General features: G+C 48.9%; 1 long non-coding RNA gene across 1 annotated transcript; it reads left to right on the top strand.

The window, feature by feature from the left end:
• Positions 1-4870: 4870 nt before the first annotated feature.
• LOC140720462 (uncharacterized) lies at positions 4871-17261 on the top strand. The gene is made up of 4 exons (XR_012097192.1): positions 4871-4929; positions 6912-7028; positions 8300-8464; positions 17183-17261. It is a non-coding gene; the product is annotated as an uncharacterized lncRNA (long non-coding RNA).
• The last annotated feature ends 1774 nt before the right edge of the window (positions 17262-19035 follow it).

Genomic DNA, 19035 nt, shown 5'->3' with positions numbered 1-19035 from the left:
TGACTGCAAACTCACCACCCCTCCACAGCCCTCACTCCCCTCCCCCTTCCTCCTCAGCTCTACTTCTGGCCTCACTCATACCTATTACCTCTGAGACAGACACACTGTTCGAGACTGCAGGGACGCTGAAGTGCAGATGATTGGTGAGAGGGGAGAGAGGGACTGAGGGGGGGGGATTCGCTTTCTTTCTGAATCCATTACTGTGTGATCGGACGGTAAGGCAGCAGATTCACTCTGTGTCTGATCCCGTGAGTGTGAGATAAGCCGGTATGGACGAGAGTTCACTCTTTGTCTGACCGAGGGGCTGTGCGCTGGGGCGGAGTTGACGGACATTCAATCTGATCCTGACCCCGGGAGATGGTGGTGGGACAATGCGCAGTGGAGGTTCACTCAGGGTCTAACCCCGCAAGCGTGTGATGGAACGGTGTGGAGGGAAATTCACTCTGTGTCTGACCCCGGGAGTGTGTGATGCGACGGTGTGGAGGGAGATTCACTCTGTGTCTGACCCCGGGAGAGTGTGATGGGACGGTGCGGAGGGAGATTCACTCTGTGTCTGACCCCGGGAGTGTGTGATGGGACAGTGTGGAGGGAAATTTACTCTGTGTCTGACCCCGGGAGTGTGTGTTGTGACCGTGTGGAGGGGATCTGCACTCTGTGTCTGACCCCGGGAGTGTGTGATGGGTCGGTGCGGAGGGAGATTCACTCTGTGTCTGACCCCGGGAGTGTGTGTTGTGACCGTGTGGAGGGGATCTTCACTCTGTATCTGACCCCGGGAGTGTGTGATGGGACGGTGTGGAGGGAAATTCACGCTGTGTCTGACCCCGGGAGTGTGTGATGGGACGGTGCGGTGGGAGATTCACTCTGTGTCTGACCCCGGGAGTGTGTGTTGTGACCGTGTGGAGGGGATCTTCACTCTGTGTCTGACATCGGGAGTGTGTGATGGACGGTATGCAGGGAGCTTCACTCTGTATCTGATCCCGGTATTTTTAGATGGGGCGGTGTGGAGGGAGATTCAGTCTATGACTGACCCCGGGTATGTGTGTGTGGTGAGAGGGAGTGGAGGGAGCTTCTCTGTGTGTCTGACCCCGAAGTATAAAATCGGATGGAATGGAGGGATCTTCACTCTCGTGTGGATATATTAAACATCTCTCTTTGCCTTTTGAATGTATTTCAAGATGCTTTGAAACAGAGTTAGAACAATGTTGCTTCGCCCCATCGTCTGCTCTGAAAAATAGGGCCAATGAACAGTGAATCTCTCTCCTCACGGTCCATTACATACGCCGGTAGACTGACAGAGAAACTGGGATCCTTTCACACAGGCCCATCAGACATTTCAGGCGTCAGTTGTAAAGTGAAGTTCCGTCCGAACGGTCTGATCACACAGACTCGGCGGTTTAGAGTCGGAGTGAAGCACCTTCTGCAATGTCCCATCAAATATTCCTGTTGGCAGACATAGAGTGAAGTTCCCAAAACACTCTCCTAAAACACATTATTGTGATCAGACACAGCGTCAAGCTTCCAAAACTCAGTCCCAGCTGATACTAACTGCGCTAAACAGAGTAAAGTTGCTTCCACACCGTCCCATCACACATTCCAAGGGTCAGACACAGAGTGAATCTCCCTCCACACCGTCCCATCACACACTCCCGGGGTCAGACACAGAGTGAATCTCCTTCAACACCGTTCCATCACACAATCCCGGTGTGAGGCACAAAGTGAATTTCCCTCCACACCGTCTCATCACACACACCCGGGTTCAGACAGAGAGAGAATCTCCCTCTGCACAGTCCCATCACACACTCCCGGGGTCAGACACATTGTCAAGTTCCTTGCAGACCATTGGTGTTATTTCTGCTCATTTCCACCGGATATCGATCTCTCGGTCCTCAGCTTCTCTACGTCTCTGCGAGTACAGGCCGGTCGTGTGGTTTCACACCACTTTCACCCAGTGACTCCAAACTCACCAGCCCTCCACAGCCTTCACTCCCCTCTCCTTCCCTCCTCAGTTCTACCTCTGGTCTCACACACACTTATTATCTCTGAGACAGACACACTGTTGGAGACTACAGGAACGGTGAAGTGCTGGTGATTGATGAGAGGGATAGAGGGAGTGAAGAGGGAGAATCACTCTGTTTCTGAATCCGTTACTGTGCTACCGGACGGTGAGGCGGCAGATACACTCTGTGTCTGTCCCCGGGATGTGCGATGGGCCGTGGTGGAGGAGGCTGCACTAATGTCTGACACCGGGAGTGTTTGCGCCGAGGGCACTACCTCTCTCTCGCTCTCTCTCTCTGTCTCTGTCTCTCTGTCTGTCTGTCTGTCTGTCTGTCTCTCTCTCTCTCTCTCTCTCTCACACACACACACACACACACACACACACACACACACACACACACACACACACACACACACACACACACACACACACACACACACACACACACACACACACACACACACCCCGCTCCGTCACATCGCCTCCCATACCACCACCCCCTTAGCCACTTCCCTCACCCCGATTTCAAAACCCCCATTTCCTTTCACTTCCCCCCTTTGCTTTCTGTGGAGGATGTACCTAATCCCCACTGTCCAGTGGACCTCGACTTTCCAGGGAACCCAAACACGTCCCGGGCACATTTCAGTCCGGTAACGTTCAATGTGAGTGGGAGAGATGGGAGTAGAGAGGGTGGGAAGACAAAAAGAGAAGTTTGGATGAGGAGGGCAGGGGAGCGAGTGAGAGCGGATTAAAAAGGAGTGAGCTGGAGAGAGGGGCGAAATTGAATCTCTCCAACAATCCTCCCTCTCTACCCCCTCTCCCCATTCTCTCCCAGTTCTTGCCCTCCCCTTCTTTCAGTGATACCCCTTTCTGACCCCTGTAAATCACGACTCCCTTTCCGCCATACCCTAACCTTCCCCTCACTCCCTCCTCCCTCTGTTTCTCCCCACTCTCACTACTCTTCCCCCCGTCACGCTCTTCGGTCCAGACCACCCCATCTCACACCCTGAATGTCCTTTTCCCCCAGCGCTTCCTCCCCCTGCTCTCGGCTCCTCTCTTTATCAGCTGCTCAACTGGAGATTGTTTGTGTCGGACTGATCCCCTTGTCAACACAGGCTTCCTCTGGCAACGGTTACTTCCCCTCGCTGAGCTCAGAGACGCAGAGGATCCTCGACGGGATGAACGACAGAGGGGCTTTCATGAATGTGAAGTACACAGAAACGGACTCACCCTCTCCATCGGGAGGTAAGTGGGGCAGAGAAGGAGTGAGGGAGATTCAATCTCTTTTTAACCCAGGGAGTGTGTGATGGGAATTTGTGGAGGGAGCTTCACTCTGTCTCTGATCCCATGATTGTTTGATGGGACGGTGTGGAGGTAGATTCACTCTGTGTCTGACCCCGGGAGTGTGTGATGGGTCAGTGTGGAGGGAGATTCATTCTGTGTCTGACACCGGGAGTGTGTGATGGGACGGTGTGGAGGGAGCCTCACCCAGTTTCTGAAAACCGGGAGTGTGTGATGGGACGTGGTGGAGGGAGATTCTCTCTGTGTCAGACCCCGGGAGTATGTGATGGGGGTTTGAGGAGGGAACTTCACTCTGTCTCAGACCCCGGGATTGTTTGATAGCACGGTGTGGAGGGAGGTTCTCTCAGTGTCTGACACCGGGAAAGTGTTATAGAAAGATAGAAACATCGAAAACCTCCAGCACATCATATGTGACCTACCAAAATGAACCACTTCACACTTATCTGCGTTCAACTATATCTGCCACTTCTCAGCCCAGCCTTGCATCCTAACAATGTCCCGCGTTTACATCTAACAGCCCTCCATACCCTCCACAACATTTCCATCCTTATTGTCATCAGCAAACATACTAACCGATCCCTCCACTTCTTGATCCGGTCATTTATAACCATCATACAGATTAAGGGTCCTTGCGGCACTCCACTGGGGATCTACCTCAATGCAGAAGATGTCACGTCTACAACCACTCCGTGCCTTCTTTGGGCAAGTCAGCTCTGGATCCACAAAGTAATGTTACCTTGGATCCCATGCCTCCTTACGTTCACAATAAGCCTTGCGTGGAGTACCATATCAAATGCCTTCCTGTAATCCATTACACTACATCTTCTGCTCTTCCTTCATCAATGCGTTTAGTCACATCCTCAAAAAGTCACATCCTCCTGGGACGGTGTGGATGGAGCTTCACTCTCTGTATGACCGCGGGACTGTGTAATGGAACGGAGTGGAGGGAGAGTCACTCTGTTTCTGACCCCGGGAGTGTGTGATGGGTCGGTGTGGAGGGAGATTCATTCTGTGTCAGACCCCGGGAGTGTGTGACGGGACGGTGTGGAGAGAGATTCACTCTGTGTCTGACCCCGATAGTATGTGATGGGACGGTGTGAAGGGAGATTCACTCTGTGTCTGACCCCGGTAGTATGTGATGGGACGGTGTGGAGGGAGATTCACTCTGTGTCTGCCCCGGTAGTATGAGATGGGACGGTGTGGAGGGAGATTAACTGTGTGTCTGACCCCGGGAGTGTGTGACGGGACGGTGTGGAGAGAGATTCACTCTGTGTCTGACCCCGGTAGAATGTGATGGGACGGTGTGGAGGGAGATTCACTCTGTGTCTGACCCCGGGAGTCTGTGATCAGACGATGTGGAGGGAGATTCACTCTGTGCCTGACCCCGGGAGTTTGTGATGGGACGGTGTGGAGGGAGATTCACTCTGTGTCTGACCCCGGTAGTATGTGATGGGACGGTGTGGAGGGAGATTCACTCTGTGTCTGACCCCGGTACTATGTGATGGGACGGTGTGGAGGGAGATTCACTCTGTGTCTGACTCACACTGTTCTGCCCCCAGATGAACCTGATGTATCGTATGTGGAACTTCATTTCAAGACCCTCTCTGTTCCCCGGGTCCGGACGAATAGAGGTCAGTTTCACTTTGTTGGTTTGACTCTGCTGACTGATGTGTCTTTCCTGTTGAGAAATCTCATCGCAAGCGCACTGTTAACCCTAATGATTCCATGTGAGACAATAAGTCAAAGGTAAAGTGTGCGAGACTCGATGAGCTATGAGCTTAATGGGAGGGTCTGTGAGGAGGGAGCACTCTGGGAAGGGTCGCAGTGGAGGCAGAGAAACAGACGGGGCGGTATAGAGGGAGGCCTGTGGAACGGGATGAGGAGTTTCTCTGGGTGTGGTCGCTGCAGAGAACGCCATGAGATTTTTTTGTGTGGTGGGAGTACCGTGAGAGGCGGTTAAACTAGGGGCGCTGAGGAAGGAGAGCTGTGCAAGGAAGGACAGAGGCAATTTCAGTGAGGAACAACTTTGTAAAATGTGCACAACACTCTCCCCGTTCTATCCCCACTCTCATCACTCTCTCTGCTTTCTCTCCACTGCCTCCCTTTTCTCCGCCATCTTTCACATGCTAATCTCTCATCCGCTTTTCTTCCTTTTTCGTCCACTTTTTCCTTTCTTTCACCCTCAATCTCACGCTCCCTCCCCTTCCCCAACCATTCCCTTTCTGTTCCACAACTCTCCCCTTCTACGGCTCCAGATCTCTGTGTTGCCATTTCCCCTCTAACTACTTCTCTTTCTCCACTCTCCCCTTTCCCACACTCTCTGCCGTCTCTCTTTCACACTCCTCCTCTCTAACGCTCTCTACAGACGAGCACCTTGATTGTCTAATTTACCAAGCACGTGAATTCATACACTATGTACCTTGTGTCCACACCGGCTAACTCACCCTGACCTTCCATGCACGGTCAGAGAACAGAAAAGATATCACCACGTGAAAGGGAGCTTCTGCTGCTGGTCACGTGTTTCCTTGTGAAGGGCTGGTCCTGTCTCACGAGCCTAATTGAGTTTTATTGAAGAGGTAACGAAATAAATTGATGCTCGTAGGGCGGTAGATGTGGTCTACATGTATTTAGTCAGGAATTTGACAAGGTCCCCACGAGAGACTCATCCAGAAAGTCATGACGCATGGGATCAGTAGAACCTTGGTTGCTTGGATAAAAAATTGTCTTACAGGAAGAAAGCAGAGGGTGGTAGTGGAAGGGATGTGTTCTGCCTGGAGGTCGGTGACTAGTGGAGTGCCGGAAGGATCTATCCTGAGGCCCCTGCTCTTTATGATTTTTATAAATGACCTTGATGATGAGGCAGAAGGATGGGTGAGTACGTTTGCGGATGGCACGCAGATTGGAGGAGCTGTGGATGGAGCTCTAGGTTATAGAGCTAGAAGAGATAGACAGGATGCAGAGCTGGGCAGAAAAGTGGCAGATGGAGTTCAATCCGAATAAGTTTGAGGTGATGCATTCTGGAAGGACAAACCAGAATGCTGAGTACGGGGTTAATGGTCGGCTACATAAGAGTGTCGATGAACAGTGGGATCTTAGGTTTCAAATCCATACATCCCTCAAGGTCTCTGCACAGGTTGATAGGGTAGTTAAGATGGACTATGGGATTCTGGACTTCATTAATAGTGGGATTGAGTTCAAGAGCAGAGAGGTCATGTTGCAACTCTACAAATCTCTGGTGAGACCGGACTTAGAGTACTCAGTTCAATTCTGTTCACCTCATTATAGAAAGGGTGTGGAAGCTATCGAGAGGTTGCAGAGGAGAATTACCATGATGTCGGCTGGATTGGAAAACAAGTTTTATGAGGCAAGGTTAGCAGAGGTGGGAATTTTCTCTTTGGAGCGCAGTAGGATGAGAAGGGATGATAGATATTGACAAGATTATGAGAGACATAGATTGGGTGGATAGCCGGTACCTGTTTCCCAGGGTACCAATAGCAAACATGTCTTCTCCCACTGTGGCCCATGATTGGATGGCGGGGTAGACGCGATTGCCCGAATGACCTCCTTCTGCTACTATATCTTATGATCTCATGGTCTTGTGGTCTTTCCACAGCTGCGCATGACCGGGAATCGAAAGTGAAGATCGGAAATATACCGTACCGTCTGATCTGCCTACTCTGCCTAGTTACGTCCGCCTTCATCGTGATCGTGGTCCGTCTCTCGATCTATGGTGAGTGGAACGGGCTCCGGGTGGAGTCAGACCACAAATAAACAGAGTGAAATGAATTGTTATTGTAAAACACCACAGTGACACCGACACATCCCTTACCGTGATTGAAACACGGTCTTTACCGTAACACAATCAAGACGCGTCCTCACACCGACACGCTGTTCACCAGAACAACAATAATCCTTTCACCGCAGCACGGTCACGACCTTCAACGAGGTGGGGGATTATATGGGAGGCAGGGTTTGAGGGTCGGCTCAACATTGTGGGCAGAAGGGCCTGTAATGTTCTGTACTATTCTATGCTCTATGTTCTATATTCTATGAGACATGGATACACTGTTAACCACAACACTGACACGACCATCGCCGTGAATCACACATGGCAGTTATACTGACCATAACAGAACCCTCGTGGTAACATCGACATGCCCCTGACTGTCTCACTGATTAACTCCTCAAAGCAAAACCGAAACACGCCTCACAGTGACAGCGACACACTCTTCACCGTGACAATGATGTACCGTACACCGTGACACCTTCACGCTCCTCAACGTGATCCGCTCTGTACCGCATCGTGACAAAGACTCACACGTTACTGTAACACCCTTTACCGGGACAGTATCGCCGTCAACATTACGCCGATGTACCGCTCACTGAGGAAATTTCCCGCACCTCACACGGACAAATGTAAACCCCTGAACGTGAACCCCTGAACCCCTAAATTCACAATGACACCGACATAGTACTCTCCGTGACACCGTCACACAGCTCAGCGTTACACTCTCAAACACTGCTTGGCCATGATATGTCTCTCAAAGTGAAACACATACATACGTGAGAACAGTACACCATGACTCAGATGCTCCACCCACCGTGATCCCACAAACCCCTCACTCTGACATTTCCCTCGCCTTGACGTCGAGATACACTTCATTGTGATCTGGCACGCCTTTCGCCGGGGCACAGAAACACCTATCACAGTGACACGGACACGTCCCTCGCAACAATTTTGACATGCCCCGCACGATACTGACGCAGACCCCCACTGCAACGTCAAGAAAATCTTCATCAGGGCATTGATATACCCTGCAGCGTGACACATACACGCCCCTCACGGTGGCGCCGACGCCTCTCACTGTGCCGCCAGATTATCCTTCACTGTGACACCCTTCACCGTGACACTGACACAACACTCTCTGTGACCCGTTCGGTAGCGTGGCGCTGACTCACGTGTCACTGTAAACGCTAAACATCCTTAACCATCTCTCTCAGTATCACAGATTCGTCAGTCTGAGGAAACCTGCCACCGAAACTACCATGAGTTAAACTCAACCCTTCAATCCAGGCTTTCTGCGCTCAAGTCTAATCTATCCGTTTATAAACAAATACACAGCGATCTCCGTCACCAGTTCTGTAAATTTTTGACCAGCAGAAGAGGTGAGGCATCATCCCCCTCTTTCACCCGCTCCTCATCTCAGGGCAGGCATGGAGAGAGGATGCGTCATTCTGTGCTTGACATCGGGAGTGTGTGAAGAGATGGTATGGAGGGTAATTCTCTAGGTGTTTGACCCGGTGAGTGTGTGATTGGAATGCGTGGAGGAAGTTTCACTCTATCGATGTATCCAGGAAATTGTGATGGGACGTTCAGAAGGTGGATTCACTCTGGGTCTGACCACGGGGTTGTGAGCTGTAACATTACAGCTTCACTCGATGTCTCACTCCGGGAATGTCTGATGGGACGGTATGGATCCACCTTCACTCTGTGTCTGACAGCGGGATTGTGTGATGGGACAGTGCCCAGAGAGATTCACCCCATCTCTGACCCTTGAAGTGTGTTATGGCACCGTGGACAGAGAGTTTCACTGAGAATCCGGGACTGTGTGACGGGATGGTCATTCAATTTGTCACCCGATTGTGTGATCGGATGTTGTGGAGGGAGTCTGACCCCGTGGCTGTGGCCATGGGACCTTGTGGGAGAAACCTTGCTTTCTGTGAGAACACAGGGTAGCGCGATGAGTCGGTACAGAGATACCCTCACTCTGTGGCTCGCCAGGAAGTGTGTAATGGGACGTAAGGAGGGAGATTCACATTGTATTAAACTCGGAAGTGTGTGATGGGACAGTGTGCAGGCAACTACCCTCTGTGTCTGACACTTTGCTCTGTGTTGTGTTGAGAAGCTGTGGAGGGAGAATCACTCTCCCTCTGACGTTTGTCGAGTGCGCTGAGGGAGTTCCTTTCTGTGTCTGACCGCTGGAGTGTGTGTGGCGGCCGTGGAGAGTGAGATTCACACTGAGCCTGACCAAGGCTGTGTTATTGGACTTAGCGGAAGAATCTAAATTCTGTTGTCTGACCGCAGCAGTGTGTGATGAGACGGTGTGGAAAGAGTAATACTGAGCATCTGACCCGGGATCAGAGTGACGGGACGGTGTGCTGCAAACTTCATCACACATCTGAAAGCTGAAATGTGTGATGAGGCTCGGGAGAGAGTGATTCATTCTTGTCTCACCCAGGCAGTGTGAGTCGAGGCTTTGTACTGGGAGCTAATCTCTGTGTTTGACCCCGAGAGTGTGTGACAGATGGTTGTCGACTGGAACTTCTCTCAGTGTCTGATCCCGGGAGTGCGCAGGGAGCTTCACTCCATGTCTGAACCTAGGGTGTGTGATGAGTCCGTGGAGAGAGAGACTCTGTCTGCGTCTGGTCATATAAGCATATAACAATTACAACACGGAAACAGGCCATCTAGGGCCTTCTGGTCCGTGCCGACCGCTTACTCTCACCTAATCCCACCGACCCGCACTCAACCCATAACCCTCCATCCCTTTCCTGCCCATATACGTATCAAATTTTACTTTAAATTACAATACAGAACCTGTCTCTACCACTTTGACTGGAAGCTCGTTCTACACAGCTACCAATCTCTGAGTAAAGAAATTCCCCCTCGTGTTACCCTTGAACATTTGCCCCTGAGCTCTCAACACATGTCCTCTTGTTTGAATCTCCACTACTCTCAATAGAAAAAAGCCGATCCACATCAACTCGATCTATCCTCCTCATAATTTTAAATACCTCTATCAAATACCTCCTCAACCTTCTACGCTCCAAATTATAAAGACATAACTTGTTCAACCTTCCCCTGCAACTTAGGTGCTGAATCCCACGTAACATTCTAGTAAATCTCCCCTGTACTCTCTCTATTTTGTTGACATCTTTCTTATAATTTGGTGACCAGAACTGTACACAATTCTCCAAATTCACCCTTACCAATGCCTTGTACAATTTTAACATTACATCCCAACTCCTATACTCAGTGCTCTGATTTAAAAAGGCCAGCACACCAAAAGATTTCTTCACCATCCTATCCACATGAAATTCCTCTTTCAGCGAACTATGCACCATTATTCCTAGATCACTCTGTTCTACTGCATTCTTCAATGCCCTACCATTTACCATGTATGTCCTACTTGGTTTATTCCTGCCAAAATTTAGCACCTCGCACTTATCAGCATTAAACTCCATCTGCCATTCTTCAGCCCCCTCTTCTAAATGGCTTAAATCTCTCTGCAAGCTTTGAAAGCCTACTTTATTATCCACAACGCCAACTACCTTAGTATCATCTGCATATTTACCAATCCAATTTATCACCCCCTCATCCAGATCATTAATGTATATGACAAGCAACATTGGACCCAGTACTGATCCCTGAGGCACACCACTAGTCACCGGTCTCCAACCCGGCAAACAGTTATCTACAACTACTCTCTGGAATCTCCCATCCAGCTACTGTTGAATCAATTTTACTGTTTCAATATTCATACCAAACGATTGATCCTTCCTAACTAAACATCCGTGCGGAACCTTGTCAAAGGCCATACTGAAATCCATATAAACAACATCCACTGCTTTACCCTTGTCAACTTTCCTCGTAACCTCTTCAAAAAATCAGTAAGATTTGTCAAACAGCACAAATCCATGCTGACTGTTCCTAATCAGACACTCTCTATCCAGATAATTATATATACCATCTCTAAGAATACATTCCATTAATTTACCCACCACTGACGTCAAACTGTCAGACCTATATTTGCTAGACTTTCTCTTAGAAGCCTTTTAAAACAAAAGAACCGCATAGGCAATACGCCAATCCTCCGGCACCAAATACGTTTCTAATATCATTTGAAATATTTCTGTCAGAGCCCCAACTATTTCCACACTAACTTCCCTCAAGATCCTAGGGAATATCCTATCAGGACCCGAAGATTTATCCACTTTTACATTCCTTAAAAGCGCCAGTACTTCCACCTCTTTTATCGTCATAGTTTCCATAACTTCCCTATTTATTTCCCTTACCTTACAAAATTCAATATCCTTCTCCTTAGCGAATACCGAAGAAAATAAATTGTTCAAAATCTCCCAAATCTCTTTAGGCTCCACACATAGCTGTCCTCTCTGATTTTCTAAAGGACCAATTTTATCCCTCACTATCCTTTTGCTATTACAATAACTGTAGAAACCCTTTGGATTTATTTTCATCTTACTTGCCAAAGTAACCTCGTATATTCTTTTAGCTTTTCTAATTTCATTCTTAAGATTCTTCTTACATTTTTTATATTCCCAGAGCACCTCATTTACTCCATGCTGCCTATATGTATCTCTCTTTTTCCTAACCGTTCAATTCCTTGTACAATTTTAACATTACATCCCAACTCCTATTCTCAATGCTCTAATTTGTAAAGGCCAGATTTCCAAAAGCTTTCTTCACCACCCTGTACACATGGAATTACACCTTCAGGGAACAAAGCACAATTATTCCTAGATCTTTCTGTTCTACTGCGTTCCTCAGTGCTCTAACATTTACCATGTATGTTCTATTTTGATTTGTCCTACCAAAATGTATCATCTCACACTTAACAGCATTAAACTCCATGTGCCATCTTTCAACCCATTCTTCTAACTCGCCTGAATGTCTCTGCAAGCTTTGAAAACCTACTTCATTCCCCACAACGCCACCTATCTTAGTATCATCTGCATACTTATAATCCAACGTAACACCCCATCATCCAGATCATTAATGTATATGACAAAACAAAATGGACCCAGTACAGATCCCTGAGGCACACCACTACTCACCGGCCTCCAACCTGACAAACAGTTATCCACCACGACTCTTTGGCATCTTCCATCCAGTCATGTGAATCTATTTTACTTCTTCAATATTAATACCGACTGATCCTTCCCAACTAACCTTACGTGTGGAACTTTGTCAAAGGCCTTACTGAAATCCATATAGACAACATCCACTGCTTTACACTCGTCAACTTTCCTTGTAACCCCTACAAAAAAATCAAGAAGATTTGTCAAACATGACCTTCCACGCATAAATCCATTTGACTGTTCCTAATCAGAGCATGTATATCCAGATAATTATATATACAATCTCTAAGAAAACTATCCATTAATTTATACACCACTGACGTCAAACATACAGGCTGATAATTGCTAGGTTTAATCTTAGAACCCTTTCAAACAATGGAACCACATGAGCAATACGCCAATCCTCCGGAACAATCCCCGTTTCTAATGTAATTTGAAATATTTTGTCAGTGCCTCTGATATTTCTGCACCAACTTCACTCAAGGCCCTAGGGAAATCCCAACTGGACCAGGAGACTTGTCGATTTTTATATGTTTTAAAAGCGCCAGTAATTTTATAATCATAGTTTCCATAACTACCCTACCAGTTTCCCTTACCTTACACAAATCAATATCCTTCTCTTTAGTGAATACCGAAGAAAAGAAAACGTTCAAAATTTCCCCCCTCTCTTTTGACACCACACATGATTCTCTAAGGTACGAATTTTATCCGTCACTGTCCTTTTGCTTTCCATATAACTGTAGAAATCATTTGGATTTACTTTCACCTGACTTGCCAAAGCAACCTCATAGCTTCTTTTAGCTTTTCTAATTTATTTCTTTAGATATTTGTTACATACTTTATATTCCTCGAGCACCACATTTACACCATGCTACCTATATTTGTTATAGATATCTCTCCTTTATCCGAGCCAAGTTTCCAATATCCCATGAAAACCATAGCCCTCTCAAACTTTTAACCTTTCCTTTCAACCTAACAGGAACATAAAAATTCTGTACCCTCAAAATATCACATTTAACTGACCGCCATTTCTCTATAACATCCTTCCCCTAAAACAAATTGTCCCAATCCACTACTCCTAAATCCTTTCGCATCTCCTCAAATTTAGCCTTTCTCCAATCAAAAATCTCAACCCTGGGTCCAGTCCTATCCTGCTCCATAATTATATTGAAAGTAATGGCATTGTGATCACTGGATCCGAAGTGCTCCCCAACACATACCTCCGTCACCTGACCTATTTCATTCCCTAACAGAAGATCCAACACTGCCCCTTCTCTAGTTTGTTCCCCAAGTATTGCTGCAAAAAACTATCCTGCTCACATTATACAGACTCCGAACTATCCATCCCTTTGACTGTATGGGCTTCATAGTCTATGTGTGGAAAATTCAAATCTCCCACAATCACAGCCTTGTGCTAACTACAAATATCTGCTATCTCCTTGCACATTTGTTACTCCTATTCTCGCTCCCCGTTAGGTTGTCTGTAATACACCCCTATAAATGTACTACACCTTTCCCATTCCCATTCCTTAATTCCACCCAAAAGCACGACAAGCCCTCTAATCTATCCTGCCAGAGCAACGTTGTAATATTTTCTATGACAAGCAACGCAACACCTCCCCTTCTTTTCCCTCTGATTCTATCACACCTGAAGCAACGAAATCCAGGAATATTTAGTTGCCAATCACCCCGCTACTGCAATCATGTTTCACTGATAGCGACAACATCGTATTTCCATGTATCAATCCATGCTCTGAGCTCATCCGCCTTTCTTACAATGCTCCCAGCATTAAAATAAATGCATTTAAGAAATTCTCCACCTCTTCGTTTCTGTTTATCTCTGACAGTACAAAGAGCTTTATTGTCTTCTTTTTCTTCCTTCTCCCATACATCTGTTCCTACACTCTGGTTCCCCCTCCCCGCTTGTGTCTAGTTTAAATCCATTGGATCCTCTCTCGCAAACCTACCTGCAAGAATATTTGTCCGCCTCATGTTCAGATGTAAACCGTCCCGCCGGAAGAGGTCCCAACTTCCCTGGAAAACTGCCCATTTACCTATAAATTTGAAGCCCTCCCTCCTGCACCATGTCTTCAACCAAGTGTTGATCTGCACTAACTTACTAGTTCTGAACCCACCTGCACGTGGCACTGGTAGCAATCCTGAGATTGCTATCCTGGAGGTCCTGTCCTTTAACTTGGCAACTAACTCCCTAAACTCCCCATTCATGATCTCCTCACTCTTCCTACCCACGTCATTTGTCCCTACATGGACCACGGCATCCAACTGCTCACCCTTCCTCTTGAGAATACTGAGAACTCCATCCGAGATACCGCGGACCCTGGCACCATGGAGGCGACAGGCCATCTGGGATTCTCGATCTCTTTTACAGAACTTCCTATCTGTCCCACTAACTATCGAATCCCCTATCACTACTGCTCTCCTCTTTTCCCTCTTCCCTTCTGAGCTGAGAGTCCAGTCTCGGTGCCAGAATCGCAACCACTGCAACTAGTTCCCGGTTGGTCGTCGCCACCAACAGTATCCAAAACGGTATACTTATTGTTGATGGGAACAGCCAAAGGGGTGCACTGCTCTTCCTGTCTAATCCTCTTCCCTCTCCTGACACTCACCCAACTCATCCTGTCTCCGGATTCCTAGGAGTGACTATCTCCCTGAAACTCCTGTCTATTTCTGCTTCTGCCTCCCGAATGATCAGAAGTTCATCCGGCTCCAGTTCCCTAACACGGTTTGTCTGGAGCTGCAACTCCATGCACCTTTTGCATGTGTAATCAGCAGGGACAACAGTGCTCGCCCTGAGTCAGCCTCCGCTCGGTACTGAAATTCTCCCGCTGCCTCACAGGACGACTTCCACGCGCTTGCGCAGTTGTGTCCCGTTCAAACCTCGCCTCTGCCTGTTCTTGCCGAAGCCTATTTGAGCCAAAGCCGACCCAATCTGCCTCAGTCCACTCAGACAATTGCCGCTGTATATGGCGGTCTTTCATTTAAAAATTTTGCGCGCTACCTCACGCTACGAATCTTCTTCCCATCCCGGGTCACACACAGAGTGAATCTCCCTCCACACCGCCCCATCACACACTCCCGAGGTTGACACAGAGTGAATCTCCCTCCACACCGTCCCATCACACACCCCCGGGGTCAGACAAAGAGTGAATCTCCCTCCACACCGTCCCATCACACACCCCGGGGTCAGACACAGAGTGAATCTCCCTCCATACCGTCCCATCACACACTCCCGGGGTCAGACAAAGAGTGAATCTCCCTCCACACCGTCCCATCACACACTCCCGGGGTCAGACACAGAGTGAATCTCCCTCCACACCGTCCCATCACACACTGCCGGGGTCAGACACAGAGTGAATCTCCCTCCACACCGTCCCATCACACACTCCGGTGTTCAGACACAGAGTGAATCTCCCTCCACACCGTCCCATCACACACTGCCGGGGTCAGACACAGAGTGAATCTCCCTCCACACCGTCCCATCACACACTCCCGGGGTCAGACAAAGAGTGAATCTCCCTTCACACCGCCCCGTCACACACTCCCGGGGTCAGACACAGAGTGAATCTCCCTCAATACCGTCCCATCACACAATCCCCGCGTCAGACCAGAGAGAATTTCTCTCCACACTTTCCCATCACACAGTTCCTGGCTCAGATACAGAGTGAATCCTCCCCCAGACTGTCGTATAGCACACTCTCGAGGTCAGACACGAGATGTCGCTCCGTCCATACCGTACCAACACACTTTTCCAGGGTCAGACACAGAGTGAAATTTCCTCCACGCCGTCCCATCACACACTCGTGCGGTTAGATACACAGTTAAGATCCTTCCACACCGTCCCATCACCCAGTACTGGGATCAGACAAGTGTGAAGCTCCCTCCGCACCATCCCAAATCACACTCCCTGGGTCAGGCACAGAGTGAATCACCCTCTTCATCGTCCCATCACACATTCCCGGGGTCAGACGCAGTGCGTATCTCCTTCCACACCTTCCCATAAAACTATCCTGGGGTCAGAAAAGAGAGAGTCTCCCTCCACACCGTCCCATCACACACTCCCGGGGCAGACACAGACTGATCTCCCACCGCCAGGCGGAGGCAGGAGTGAGCTGATAGGTATCTGGAGGAGGAGGAATAGTGAACATGGGATAAGGGAAGGGAGAGAGAGGTAATTACCGGAAGTTGGACAATTCAAGGTAGCTTCATCCTGTGTCCGACCCTGGAAAGTGTGAATGGACAATGTGGAAACAGCGTCCCCTACTGTCTGATCTCGGGACTGCGTGATGCGGCAGGTCGGATACTGAATTACTACACTTTGCGTCTGACTCTGACTGTCGGAAGAGATTATGCCGAAGGACGACTAGAAGGAGTGGCGTGACTGTGTGGAGTGAGTTTCGGTCTGCTTTCTATCCCAGAAGAGTGTGGTAGGACGGTGAGGATGGAGATTCACATCGAACCCGGGAGTGTGTGATGGGACGGTGTGGAGGGAGATTCACTCTGTGTCTGACACCGGGAGTGTGTGATGCGACGGTGTGGAGGGAGATTCACTCTGAGTCAGACCCCGGGAGTGTGTGATGGGACGGTGTGGAGGGAGATTCACTCTGTGTCTGACACCGGGAGTGTGTGATGCGACGGTGTGAAGGGAGATTTATTCTGTGTCTGACACCAGGAGTGTGTGATGGGACGGTGGGGAGGGAGCTTCACTCTGTATCTGACCACGGGAATGTGTGATGGGACGGTGTGGAGGGAGATTCACTCTGTGTCTAACACGGGAGTGTGTGATGGGAAGGTGTGGGAGGGAGCTTCACTCTGTGTCTGACTGCGGGACTGTGTGATGGGACGGTGGGGAGGGAGCTTCACTCTGTGTCTGACTGCGGGACTGTGTGATTGCACAGTGTGGAGGGATTTCAACTTTTTCTGATCCCAGTTGATGCAACGAGATTTATGGAGGGAGATTCACGGTTTATTGTTCCTGAGTTGCAGAGACAACGTGTCCCCAGGAATGGATCAAAAATGAAGACCGTTGTTATTTCATATCGACGTTTGGAACATCTTATGATGGAGCGAGGCAAAGTTGTTCGGAACTTGATTCAAGGCTCCTCGAAATAAATTCAAACAAGGAAAAGGTATGTCTTACCGCAAGAAGAGATATCAATAATCTAGAGGCCGCGGGGTGAGACAGACACTGAACCTCCTTACACAGAATACCACCACACACTCCAGATGTGAGGCACAGAGTTAATTTCCATACACACATTTACACCACACCCTCCAGGTGTGAGACACGGAATGAAGCTCCTTCCACAACGTCCGACCACGCACTCTTTGAGTCAGACACAGAGTGTATCTCCTTCCACACCGTCCCATCTACACACTCCCGGGGTCAAACACAGAGAGAATCATCCTCCACACCGTCCCATCACACACGCCGGGGGTCATACACAGAGTCAGTCTCTCTTAACATCGTCCCATCACACACTCCGGGGGTCAAACACAGAGTCAGTCTCTCTTCACACCGCTCCATCACACACTCTCGGGGTCAGACATAGAGTGAATCTCCCTCCACTCCGTCCCATCTACACTCTCCCGTGGTCAGACACAGAGTGAATCTCCCTCCACACCGTCCCTTCACACACTCCCGGGGTCAGACACAGAGAGAATCTCCCTCCACACCGTCCCATCACACACTCTCGGGGTCAGACAAAGAGTGGAACTCACATCACTCATTCCCATCACACTCTCCCGGGGTCAGACAAAGAGTGAAACTCAGACCGCAGTCCCGAGCTCAGACACTGTGTGATTCCCTCTCTCTACCGTCCCTTCACATGGATATGCATTGTTAGAGTCTGAATCTAAACATTAACCGAAGGGATTTAATTTCACAGAAGTTTGTTTCCAACGCTGTCCAACGGTACGTAACCTACTGGATTGGAAAATGCGCAGACAGGTGTGGTTTGGACTGTTGCAGCTCTGTGGTGTGGGAGTTCGGTCAGTGGGATTAGTTTGAAGACTGAAACGAGGTCGTTGGGAGAAAATCGGGCAGTGGGATTAGTTTGAGCTCTGACACAGATCTGTGGGGAGAGAGTGAGTCAGTGAGATCAGTTTGGAGAAAGACAGGTTTGTGGAGAGAGTGAGACAGTGGGACTAGTTTGGAAACTGAAACGAGGTCGTGGGGATAGAGTCGGGCATTGGGATTAGTTTGAGTTCTGACACAGATATGTGGGAAGAGAGTGAGTCAGTGAGATCAGTTTGGAGAAAGACTCAGGGTTGTGGGGAGAGTGGGAAAGTGGGATTAGTTTGTTCACTGACACAGGGTTGGCGGGAGAGAGTGGTGCAGCGGGATTAATTTGGGAGCTGATTCGGGATTGTAGGGGGGAGCTGTGTAATGGGATTCGTACGACGATGGACCCGGCGCTGAGGGGAGAGCGCGGTATCATAGGATAAGTTTAGAGGGTGACAGGGGGCTGTGGGGAGAGCGCAGATTAGTGGGATTAGTTTGGTGACGGTTTCCGGTTGTCTGCTGGATCTGTTTTGTCTCTGTTGAAATTGTCTAACCCTCTTTAACAGGATTGTGGCCCCTGATATTCTGTACGAGTGGAACTATGAAACGCCCACCTGCAGTAAGTGCGGATGGAGTTACCGTTACAGTTGTAAAGGTAACTACAGATTCATCTGCGAGAAGACGGCATATCTGTACCCGGATATTCCTGAAGAGGTCCAAGGTCTCTGTCAACAGCCTGTCGAGCCGACTTCAGTCAAGTGACTTCACCCCACTTCTCCACATTCAATCTACCTCACCCTCACTCCCCCATCCTTTCATCCCCTCCCACCCTATC

This window comes from Hemitrygon akajei, unplaced genomic scaffold, assembly GCF_048418815.1.
Source record: "Hemitrygon akajei unplaced genomic scaffold, sHemAka1.3 Scf000043, whole genome shotgun sequence".
NCBI classification, from domain to species: Eukaryota; Metazoa; Chordata; class Chondrichthyes; order Myliobatiformes; family Dasyatidae; genus Hemitrygon; species Hemitrygon akajei.
The sequence above is the reverse complement of the archived record's forward strand: the minus strand, read 5'-3'. Positions and strand labels throughout refer to the sequence as shown.